The following is a 12,409-nucleotide window of genomic DNA, read 5'->3' on the forward strand; positions in this document are numbered from 1 at the left end:
TTCTTGTATTTCTCTGTATTTGTTTATGAGCTTTCTTTTTGTAAAAGTCTTTTCTTATTTTCCACAGGCAAAGCGAAGAATGGTTTTCTCTCAGTTAGTTTGCTCTTTTCATCCCCATTTTTAATCACATCCCTCCTCTTCTCATTCCCCAGACTTTAATCCATCTCTCTCAGTGGGAAGAATTAGCACAGCCATTCTCTGAACTTCCTTAGCATGCTGAACTGCGCAGTGTTCAATGGCTGAGCTTGGCAGGGGTCTTGTCCGACATGCAGACCAACCCTTCTCCCCTGCCGAGAAGGTCAAGGTGCATTGAGAAGCAGAACTCGCCCTCTTGGAGGAATACACCACTTCACATTGCATAGAAGTCCTTCTGTTTCTTCATAAGGTCATTATGCATCCTTTTATGGCTCTGGAGACTATTTCTTTGTGATAAATATAAAAGTGTATTGTATATTACAGGTGGAGGTAGGCACAGGGATGATACAAATGTTTTCAATCAGTTATTATTCCTTTATGGATCATTGAGGAAGCATGGGTCCTTATAGTCAAATATTCCTATACAGAAAATGTAAAATAATTGTATAAAATCTTATCAGAACTAAAAGCAGAGTCCACCGAAATCAAATCACTTGTCTACTAAACTAGTTTCACGTTTGTAGCCAAATTTATACATATTGTCACTAAACTCTACGCTAATATTACAGTGTATTTGTCATGGGGCCTAAATGGGTTCCCAGAGATGCTGACCCTGAACCTTTGGAAATGTGGTGGGGACAGAGTACACAAAATAGGGAAATACCATATAAACAAAGGAAAAGGAAGAGCGGTTAGCGCTCACCTGGAGGGGTTGTGTGAGGACACAACGCCTAAAAGAGTCTTCAAATCTGCTTCAGCAGCAGCAACGTGGCTGGAGGAGAATCTTCTTCCAGATACCAATTAACAAAAATTGGGGATATCACGATAGGTGGGCTGCACTTGCAGGAATGAGGAGGTCTTGGTAGTAGAAATAAGTTTTTTTATTAACACCAACATGTTTGAGTGACTTTCTCGAGGTAAAGAAACAAAATGTCAACTGAACTTTTTGGAAACTGTAAAGGACCTTAGTGTTTAGTCATGTTACAATCGGGTCACTTCATCTGCTGTGATTTCAGAAAATTGTTACAAACAAATCATGTTATGTAAAACATCATGGGGATCATACAAATTCAATTGTTAAACTGAAAACTAAGTTGGCAAACTAGCAAAAAAAAGGTAAACTAGCATCTAGCTGTCGTGTTGTGTTACTTTCCACAAAGACGAACTGCAAAGCAAAAACTGCATAGACTGTGGTTTTACCACGTATTACTGAATTTTTGCTGTATTAATGGGCAACAACTGTGGTTGCATTGAATATGTGGCAGTTTGCAGCAAAACCGCATGCACTTTTGTCACATGGTTCTTAAACCTCTGGCAAGGACCTGTGCACAAACACAACCTCTGAATATGTCCTAAATATGCAGACCCCGATGATCAAGTGAGAATGAAGGTCAAATTACAGCATATGGTGACGTTTGTTTCACCAGGAACGATCGTTAGGGTAAATATGAGTTTGTCATTGATCAGTCTTGTTTTACTGTGTCATGTCCAAATACAGAGGCTGCACTTGTCTGAGAAGAAGAACCGTTTGCCATCAATCCAGAGTAAATTGAAATTATAGCTCTTGATCGGGGTGTGACATTTTAGCATGTGATTTGTTAACCGCAGTAGCGTGGCTTTTATAGTAAGGACCAAGATTTGCTCTGCATATTATGAGGCTGAGCTCATTTATTCACAATATGCAGGATCACTGGAAGTATTTATCATCACCCTTACACCGCCAGACTATCACACATTTTCCATTATTTAGTTATTTCCTTCTTTTAGTAGGTTTATAACTATCACATAGGCAATGTAATAAAGCCACCTAAGGACCACAAGAATTACCTCCCCAGGAATAATTAAATAAAACTGTCACGGGGTTACAGCGACAGTGTGGAGGCAGAAGACCGCAGCGTCTGATTGCTCATACTCCGGCGCTGAGAAGAAGCACTTCTCCTTAATTTTAAATGTGTTTATTTCTTCTGGCAGAACAGGGGTTTATTGTCCTTGTTGGAAATCCCTGTGTTCAAAGCTGAGCTTGGTTAGCCACTTCATTCCCCTTTATATTCTGGGCTCTGCTACAAATCCTCATCAGAGCTAGCGTTTGCTGTATGGCTAACGTGGGAGAGGAGCACATATGAGAAGGAGAGTTGTAGGAGTTATTAGTGACTGTTGCTTGGTTTGTATGCATGGTAATTCCTTATCCTACTCTGTTTTTGTTTACTCCCTTACCTTCAAACCCCCATATAATCCTCTGTTACATGTGAGTGAATACTTTGTATGCCTGGAGTCTTCTGTTAACCCTTGTTTGTTGCCTTTTATGTCGGGTTGGTGTACTATGGTGCACAGAAGATCCCCCTCTTCCCTGGGTGGGGAAAGAGAACAGATGGAGGGCCAACTCAGGAGGTAAGGCAAGGGTGGAGGCACCGGCATCTTCACCATCTGAAGTATCCCGGGGATCAGGGCGAGCTAGGGCAACCCCTAGTGTTAGGGACAGGGAAGGAGCCCCTGGCACTGGGTCACCCGACAGCTGTGTCATGACAAAAACGATAATTATTAAAATCATTATTTTCAAATGACAGTAAAATTCATTTAGTGCTATATTAAAGCGGACATCTCTTTATACAAAAAAAGGTAAAGGTGGCTGCATGGATCCCATAGACATGAGTACTGCCCTGGGGGACTTTGTATGACTATGTTTAGCTGTCTGTCTGCAGCTTTCCCCAGTAACAGTGGCGTAACTAGAGTCTGATATATACGTCCCTTATCCTGGCATATATATATATGCCCTCCATCCTGGTATATATGCCCTTATCCTGGTATATATGTCCCTCATCCTGATATATATGTCCCTTATCCTGGGCCCCATTCTGATATATATGTAGAATCATAGAATGGTAGAGTTGGAAGGGACCTCCTGGGTCATCTGGTCCAACCCCCTGTTCAAAGCAGGATTCACTAAATCATCCCAGACAGATGTCTGTCCAGCCTCTGTTTGAAGACTTCCATGGAAGGAGAACTCACCGCCTCTCCTGGCAGCCTGCTCCACTCATTGATCACCCTAACTGTCAAGCCCCGGAAAAGATGGCGACGAAACGTACGTCGGGGTGAGAGGATGCCGAGCGAGCACACAGCACCTTTCATATAGGTAATTATTACATTTTGAATGGATTCATGGGACTAGTGACCAAATTATTGTGGGCAAGGTGGACATTACTATTAGCCTTATTATTAGCCTTATGTTAAGATCGGCTCATATGACGGTAGGAGATCTGTTGCATATATCGTTGCATTGCTTTATAACAGGGAGTCATTCTAAATGAGCCATTACTTAATGAATATCAACACTATTTGATTTCTTTTTGTTTAAATATATCTAGTGCCGGCTTCCATTAAATAGTGATAGGGAGAGTATATGCTGTTTTGATAGTACTTTGTATTTTGGCATTTATTATATAACGGTTGGGAACTTACAAGGTGCATTATATAGGCACAGTAATATATATCTTTTGAGCACTATTACTGTTAGTGTAGAATTTCCCGTGTATTAATAACGTCAGTGGTTCATTGGTGTATTTACTTGTTCAGTGTCCTTTTGATAGTATTATTGCTTTTTAATTGTTTTTTAATGTATTATTGAATAAAAGCTACATTTTATTTTAATATGGGATCTCTTCTTATTACCATAAATATAATGTAAAATGGAAGTTGGGTGATATTGTATGCAGAAGTGCCTTCTGTATTATTTTGGACATTTTGGTTGATATCTGATATTTATGTAGAATCATAGAATGGTGGAGTTGGAAGGGACCTCCTGGGTCATCTGGTCCAACCCCCTGTTCAAAGCAGGATTCACTAAATCATCCCAGACAGATGTCTGTCCAGCCTCTGTTTGAAGACTTCCATGGAAGGAGAACTCACCACTAGGGTTGAGCGACTTTTATTTTTATAGGATCGGGTCGGGTTTCGTGAAACCCGACTTTCTCAAAAGTCGGGTCGAGCGAAATCGGCCGATCCTATAAAAAAGTCGGGGTCGGGGTCGGCCGAAACACGAAACCCAATGCAGTGCAATGGGATACTATGGTTCCCAGGGTCTGAAGAAGAGGAAACTCTCCTTCAGGCCCTGGGATCCATATTAATGTGTAAAATAAAGAATTAAAATAAAAAATATTGATATACTCACCCGTCCGGAGGCCCCTGGACATCACCGCTGGTAACCGGCAGCCTTCTTTGCTTAAAATGAGCGCGTTCAGGGCCTTCCATGACGTCACGGCTTCTGATTGGTCGCGTGCCGCTCATGTGACCGCCACGCGACCAATCACAAGCCGTGACGTAATTCTCAGGTCCTAAATTCCTCATTCTAGGAATTTAGGACCTGAGAATTACGTCACGGCTTGTGATTGGTCGCGTGGCGGTCACATGGGCGGCCGCGACCAATCACAAGCCGTGACATCATCTAAGGCCCTGAACGCGCTCATTCTTAGGAAGGAAGGCTGCCGGAAAGAAGCCGAGGGTGAGTATATTCCTATTAGGTATATACTCACCCTCGGACGCGCCCTGCTTCTTTCCGGCAGCCTTCCTTCTTAAGAATGAGCGCGTGAAGGGCCTTAGATGACGTCACGGCTTGTGATTGGTCGCGGCCGCCCATGTGACCGCTCACGCGACCAATCACAAGCCGTGACGTAATTCTCAGGTCCTAAATTCCTAGAATGAGGAATTTAGGACCTGAGAATTATGTCACGGCTTGTGATTGGTCGCGTGGCGGTCACATGAGCGGCACGCGACCAATCAGAAGCCGTGACGTCATGGAAGGCCGTAAACGTGCTCATTTTAAGCAAAGAAGGCTGCCGGTTACCAGCGGCGATGTCCAGGGGCCTCCGGAGAGGTGAGTATATCAATATTTTTTATTTTAATTATTTATTTTACACTTAAATGTGGATTCCGATACCGATTTCTGATATCGCAAACATATCGGAACTCGGTATCGGAATTCCGATACCAGATTCAGAAGATCGCCGACCTCATGGCCGAACCCACACAGGGGTCGGGTTTCATGAAACCCGACTTTGCCAAAAGTCGGCGACTTCTGAAAATGGCCGACCCGTTTCGCTCAACCCTACTCACCACCTTTCGTGGCAGCCTGCTCCACTCATTAATTACCCGGTCAAAAACGTTTTTTCTAATATCTAATCTGTATCTCCTCCCATTCAGTTTCATCCCATTGCTTCTAGTCTTTCCATGTGCAAATGAGAATAAAGATGATGCTTCTACAATGTGACAGCCCTTGAGATATTTGTAGACAGCTATTAAGTCTCCTCTCAGTCTTCTTTTTTGCAAGCTAAACATTCCCAAATCCTGGAAACGTTCCTCATATGACATGGTTTGCAGACCGGTCACCATTCTGGTCGCTCTTCTCTGAACTTGCTCCAGTTTGTTGATGTCTTTTTTAAAATGTGGTGCCCAAAACTGGACACAGTATTCCAGGTGAGGTCTGACCAAAGAGGAGTAGAGGGCAATAATGACTTTGTGTGATCTAGACTTTATGCTTCTGTTAATATATCCCAGAATTGCATTTGCCTTTTTTGCTGCTGCATCATACTCATTCTGGTATATATGTTCCTTATCCTTGGCCCCATCCTGATATATATCCCTCATCCTGATATACCGTATTTTTCGGATTATAAGACACACTTTTTTCCCCAAATTTGGGGGAAAATGGGGGTGCGTCTTATAATGCGGATATACCTTACCGGCCGCGGTGGAGCAGGGTCCTAGGGTCGCTGCTGGAGGAGGCAAGAGTGGAGCATTGCTGCAGGCCGCAGGCTGAGATGAGGGGGTGTTCAGATGTGAGGTGCACCGCTGCGGGTGTATGGTGCTGCGGGGGCTCTGCCGATCTCTGCCGAGATCTTGGTGCTGAGATCTCCATCTGCGCATGAGCGGCCCCCGACAGCCATTTTCCCGGGGTCCACCGCATAGTAAACCATGTAAGTGGCTCTGGGCCATAATATTGTATGGGTTGCTGTGGGGATCATCATAGTATATATCAGACCTGGGCAAAGTCCAGCCTGCGGGCCACAACCAGCGCTCTCGCTGTCTCAGTCCGGCCCGTTGACCGAGACAGTCGTGGGGCTGGAAACCAGAGGTCCACGGGCTGCACAGTGCCTGCACGCTTGCTGTCTCCATCTGCACTGCGCTGCCAACTCCATTGGTGGAGGAGGTGCCTCGGCCACTTCCTCCACCAATCAGTGTGTGAAACAGCTAGCGCAATGACGTCATTTCATCGTGTCAGCTGTGTACTTTGGAGTCAGCGCACCGGAGGCAGGGAGACAAGCAGAGCACTGGGGAACGGGAAGGAGGTATGTGCTGTTCTCTTTTTTTTTCATGTGTATGGGATGTTTGGGTGGGCATGGGGAGGCTATGTGGAGTGTCATGGTGCTGCACATGGGGGGGTGACATGGTGCTGCACATGGGGGGTGACATGGTGCTGCACATGGGGGGTGACATGGTGTTACACATGGGGAGGTGACATGGTGCTGCACATGGGGGGTGACATGGTGCTGCACATGGGGGTGACATGGTGCTGCACATGGGGGGTTGACATGGTGCTGCACATGGGGGTTGACATGGTGCTGCACATGGGAGGTCACATGGTGCTGCACATGGGGGTTGACATGGTAGTGCACATGGGGGTGACATGGTGCTGCACATGGAGGGTGACATGGTGCTGCACATGGAGGGGTGACATGGTGCTGCACATGGGGGTGACATGCTGCACATGGTGCTGCATATGGGAGTGACATGCTGCACATGGGTAGGCTATGGGGGCGACATGCAGTGTATATAGGGAGGCTCTGTGGAGCTAATGCAGTGTATATATGGAGGCTGTGTGGGGCTCATGCAGTGTATATATGGAGGCTGTGTGGGGCTCATGCAGTATATATAGGGAGGCTGTGTGGGGCTCAAGCAGTATATGGGGAGGCTGTGTGGGGCTCATGCAGTGTGTATAGGGAGGCTGTGTTGGGCTCATGCTGTATGTGGGGAGGCTGTGTGAGGCTCATGAAGTGTATACAGGGAGGTTCTGTGGGGTTCATGCAGTGTGTATAGGGAGGCTGTGTGGGGCTCATGCAGTGTATATAGGGAAGCTGTGTGGGGCTCATGCAGTGTGTATAGGGAGGCTGTGTGGGGCTCATGCAGTGTGTATAGGGAGGCTGTGTGGAGCTCATGTCATATATGGGGAGGCTGTGTGGAGCTCAAGCAGTGTATACAGGGAGGCTGTGTGCGGCTCATGCAGTGTATATAGGGAGGCTGTGTGGGGCTCATGCAGTGTATATAGGGAGACTGTGGGGCTCATGCAGTGTATATAGGGAGGCTGTGTGGGGCTCATGCAGTATATTGGGAGGCTGTGTGGGGCTCATGCAGTGTGTATAGGAAGGCTGTGTGAGGCTCATGCAGTGTATACAGGGAGGTTGTGTGGGGTTCATGCAGTGTGTATAGGGAGGCTGTGTGGGGTTCATGCAGTGTGTATAGGGAGGCTGTGTGGGGCTTATGCAGTGTATATAGGGAAGCTGTGTGGGGTTCATGCAGTGTGTATAGGGAGGCTGTGTGGGGTTCATGCAGTGTATATAGGGAGGCTGTGTGGGGCTCATGCAGTGTATATAGGGAAGCTGTGTGGGGCTCATGCAGTGTATATAGGGAAGCTGTGTGGGGCTCATGCAGTGTGTATAGGGAGGCTGTGTGGGGCTCATGCAGTGTATATAGGGAAGCTGTGTGGGGCTCATGCAGTGTATATAGGGAAGCTGTGTGGGGCTCATGCAGTGTGTATAGGGAGGCTGTGTGGAGCTCATGTCATATATGGGGAGGCTGTGTGGGGCTCAAGCAGTGTATACAGGGAGGCTGTGTGCGGCTCATGCAGTGTATATAGGGAGGCTGTGTGGGGCTCATGCAGTGTATATAGGGAGACTGTGGGGCTCATGTAGTGTATGTAGGGAGGCTGTGTGGGGCTCATGCAGTATATTGGGAGGCTGTGTGGGGCTCATGCAGTGTGTATAGGAAGGCTGTGTGGGGCTCATGCCATATATGGGGAGGCTGTGTGGGGCTCATGCCGCATATGGGGGAGGCTGTGTGGGGCTCATGCAGCATATAAGTTATGTTAGGGCCTCATACGATATATAGAAGGGGCTGTACTCGAGTTCAAACGATATATAGGGGGATGTCGGCATACTTAATTCTGCTAAATATTAAGTGATACAATTAATATTAATAAAATTATCAATAATATAATTATAATATATCGATATTAATATTGAGCAAAAATAATTTTGGCCTGTTAGTTTAGCCCTCCACTACAGTCACGGTCTCTCTTGTGGCCCCTCGGGAAAATTAATCGCCCAACCCTGTATATATGATGACTGTTTTGGACATAATACTATTTATGGCTTTGTGGACATCATACTTTATATGGGGGCTGTGGTGGTGACCATACTATATATTGGGGGGATGTTGTGGATATCATACTGTATGAGAGGCTGTGGAGACCATCATACTGTGCAGGGGGGCAGTGTGAAGAGTGGTTACAATTTGAAGAGGGCAGCGTAGTGGGCAATATTATTATTATTTATTTATATAGCACCATTGATTCCATGGTGCTGTACATGAGAAGGGGTTACATACAAATTACAGATGTCAATTACAGTAAGCAAACTAACAATGACAGACTGATACAGAGGAGAGAGGACCCTGCCCTTGCGGGCTTACATTCTACAGTAGGTTGAGGGTTGCAGCAGCTCCGGTGTTGGTGAGGCAGTAGCTCCGGTAGTGATGAGAAGGCAGCGGGGTCAGTGCAGGCTGTAGGCTTTCCTGAAGAGGTGGGTTTTCAGGTTCCGTCTGAAGGATCCGAATTTGATCGATAGTCGGACGTGTTGGGGCAAAGAATTCCAGAAGATGGGGGATTTTTGGGAGAAGTCTTGGAGGCGGTTGGGTGAGGAGGGAATAAGTGTGGAGGAGAGAAGGAGGTCTTGGGAGGACCGGAGATTGCGTGAGGGAAGATATCGGGAGATTAGTTCAGAGATATATGGAGAAGACAGGTTGTGGATGACTTTGTAGGTCAGTATTAGTAATTTGAACTGGATACGCTGAGGGAATGGGAGCTAGTGAAGAGATTTGCAGAGGGGGGAAGCGGCGTAGTAGCGAGGAGAGAGATTAATTAGTTAGGCAGCAGAGTTAAGGATGGACTGGAGAGGTGCAAGGGTGTAAGCAGGGAGGCCGCAGAAAAGGATGTTGTAGTCGAGGCGGGAGATGATGAGGGCATGCACAAGCATTTTAGTAGATTGACGGTTGAGGAAAGGACGGATTCTGGAGATATTTTTGAGCTGGAGGCGACAGGAGGTGGAAAGAGATTGGATTTGCAGTTTGAAGGACAGGGCAGAGTCAAGGGTTACTCCGAGGCAGCGGACTTCTGGTACGGGAGAGACCATGATGTCGTTAACTGCGATAGACAGGTCAGGTAAGGAAGATCTATGAGATGGAGGAAAGATGATGAGTTCAGATTTATCCACATTGAGTTTGAGGAAGCGAGAGGAGAAGCAGGAGGCTGGCTGGTAGATACTCCGGGATTCTGGACAGCAGAGAGGTGACATCTGGGTCAGAGAGGTAAATCTGAGTGTCATCAGCATAAAGGTGGTACTGGAATCCATGGGACTTTATGAGCTGTCCCAGGCCAAGTGTATAGATTGAGAAAAGTAAAGGTCCTAGAACAGAGCCTTGGGGGACTCCAACAGAGAGAGAGTGGGATGAGGAGGTAATGTGGGAGTGGGCGACAATGAATGTGCGGTTGTTAAGGTATGAGGAGATCCAGGATAGGGCGAGGTCTTTAATGTCAAAGGAGGAGAGGATCTGTAGTAGGAGGCAGAGTGCATAGTGTGAAAAGGGGAACAGAATGAATATAGAGTGGGGACAGCATGAAATGGAGGCACAATATGCAGAGGGGTTTGCATGGCGGGGGACAGTGTGGAGATATAGAAAGGGTATTGGAAAATTAGGCCATGGTATAGGCCGTGGTTGATAAAGGCGGATAGTGTGACACTTACAGTGCCTTGCGAAAGTATTCAGCTCCCTGGAACTTTTCAACCTTTTCCCACATATCATGCTTCAAACATAATTTCACAATTGTAAAGTTGAACGAAATTTATTGGTTATTTAAAATTTTTTGGGAAATTCAAAAACTGAAAAGTGGGGCGTGCAATATTATTCGGCCCCTTTACTTTCAGTGCAGCAAACTCAGTTCAGAAGTTTTGTGGATCTCTGAATGATCTAATGTTGTCCTAAATGCCTAATGATGCTAAATATAATCCACCTGTGTGTAATCAAGTCTCCGTATAAATGCACCTGCTCTGTGATAGTCTCAGGGTTTTGTTTGAAGCACAGAGAGCATCATGAAGACCAAGGAACACAACAGGCAGGTCCGTGATACTGTTGTGGAGAAGTTTAAAGCCGGATTTGGATAAAAAATTGATTTCCAAAACATTTTTTACATCCCAAGGAGCACTGTGCAAGCGATCATATTGAAATGGAAGGAGTATCATACCACTGCAAATCTACCAAGACCGGGCTGTCCCTCTAAACTTTTATCTCACACAAGAAGACTGATCAGAGATGCAGCCAAGAGGCCCATGATCACTCTGGATGACCTGCAGAGATCTACAGCTGATGTGGGACAGTCTGTCCATAGTACAACAATCAGTCGACACTTCCTTTATGGAAGAGTGGCAAGAAGAAAGCCATTTCTCAAAGATATCCATAAAAAGTGTAGTTTGCAACAAGCCACCTGGGAGACGCACCAAACATGTGGAAGAAGGTGCTCTGGTCAGATGAAACCAAAATCGAACTTTTTGGCAACAATGCCAAACAATATGTTTAGCGTAAAGGCAACATAGCTCATCACCCTGAACACACCATCCCCACTGTCAAACATAGTGGTGGCAGCATCATGGTTTCAGCAGGGACAGGGAAGATGGTTAAAATTGATGGGAAGATGGATGGAGCCAAATACAGGACCATTCTTGAAGAAAACCTGTTGGAGTCTGCAAAAGACCTGAGACTGGGATGGAGATTTGTCTACCAACAAGACAATGATCCCAAACCTAAAGCAAAACCTACAATGGAATGGTTTACAAATAAACATATCCAGGTGTTAGAATGGCCAAGTCAAAGGCCAGACCTCAATCCAATCGAGAATCTGTGGAAAGAGCTGAAAACTGCTGTTCACACACGTTCTCCATCAAACCTCACCTCACTGAGCTCGAGCTGTTTGCCAAGGAAGAATGGACAAGAATTTCAGTCTCTCGGTGTACAAAACTGATAGAGACATACCCCAAGCGACTTTCAGCTGTAATCACAGCAAAAGGTTGCGCAACAAGGTATTAAGTTAAAGAGGCCGAATAATATTGCACGCCCCAATTTTCAGTTTTTGATTTTCCACAAAAATTTAAAATAACCAATAAATTTAGTTAAACTTCACAATTGTGTTCCACTTGTTGTTGATTCTTCACCAAAAATTTACATTTGGTATCTCTATGTTTGAAGCATGATATGTGGGAAAAGGTTGAAAAGTTCCAGGGAGCCAAGTACTTTGCCCCAAAAGATGCTCCATATTAAAATATGCCCCATATAATGCTGTACATACATGGCCCCATAAGATGCTCCATACAGATATTTGCCCCATATAATGCTGTACTTGGCCCCATACAGTTATTTGCCCCATATAATGCTGTACTTGGCCCCATACAGATATTTGCCCCATATAATGCTGCACATGGCCCCATACAGATATTTGCCCCATATAATGCTGCACGTGGCCCCATACAGATATTTGCCCCATATAATGCTGCACATGGCCCCATAGAGATATTTGCCTCATATAATGCTGCACATGGCCCCAATAGATGCTCCATACAGACATTTGCCCCATATGCTGTTGCTGCGATTAAAAAATATGGACCCGGCTCCACTCCCATAGGGGTGGAGCCGCATATTCATTACTGTAATGAGCGGTACCATGTGACCGCTCAATAGAGGAAGAAGCTGCTGATGCCGGAGAACCAGGGATCACGCCAGGAGCAGGTGAGTATAACGCAGTGCGCGATATTCACCTGTTTCCCGTTCCAGCGACGGCCGATGCAGCGTCCTCCGCGTCCTCTGCAATGACGCTCAGGTCAGAGGGCACGGTGACGCGATTAGTGTGTCCGCCACCCTCTGCCTGAACGTCAGTGCAGAGGACGGGGAAGACAGCGGCGGC

General features: G+C 46.0%; 1 long non-coding RNA gene across 1 annotated transcript in view; it reads left to right on the plus strand.

Annotated features, from left to right (window-relative positions):
* The first annotated feature begins 256 nt into the window (after positions 1-256).
* Positions 257-12,409, plus strand: part of LOC143765682 (uncharacterized) — a 77,645-nt gene continuing 65,492 nt past the window's right edge. The window contains exon 1 of the long non-coding RNA XR_013213447.1: positions 257-385. This is a non-coding gene — a long non-coding RNA (uncharacterized LOC143765682). The remainder of the gene's footprint in view (positions 386-12,409) is intronic.

Source organism: Ranitomeya variabilis, chromosome 4 (assembly GCF_051348905.1).
Source record: "Ranitomeya variabilis isolate aRanVar5 chromosome 4, aRanVar5.hap1, whole genome shotgun sequence".
In the NCBI taxonomy this organism is placed as follows: Eukaryota; Metazoa; Chordata; class Amphibia; order Anura; family Dendrobatidae; genus Ranitomeya; species Ranitomeya variabilis.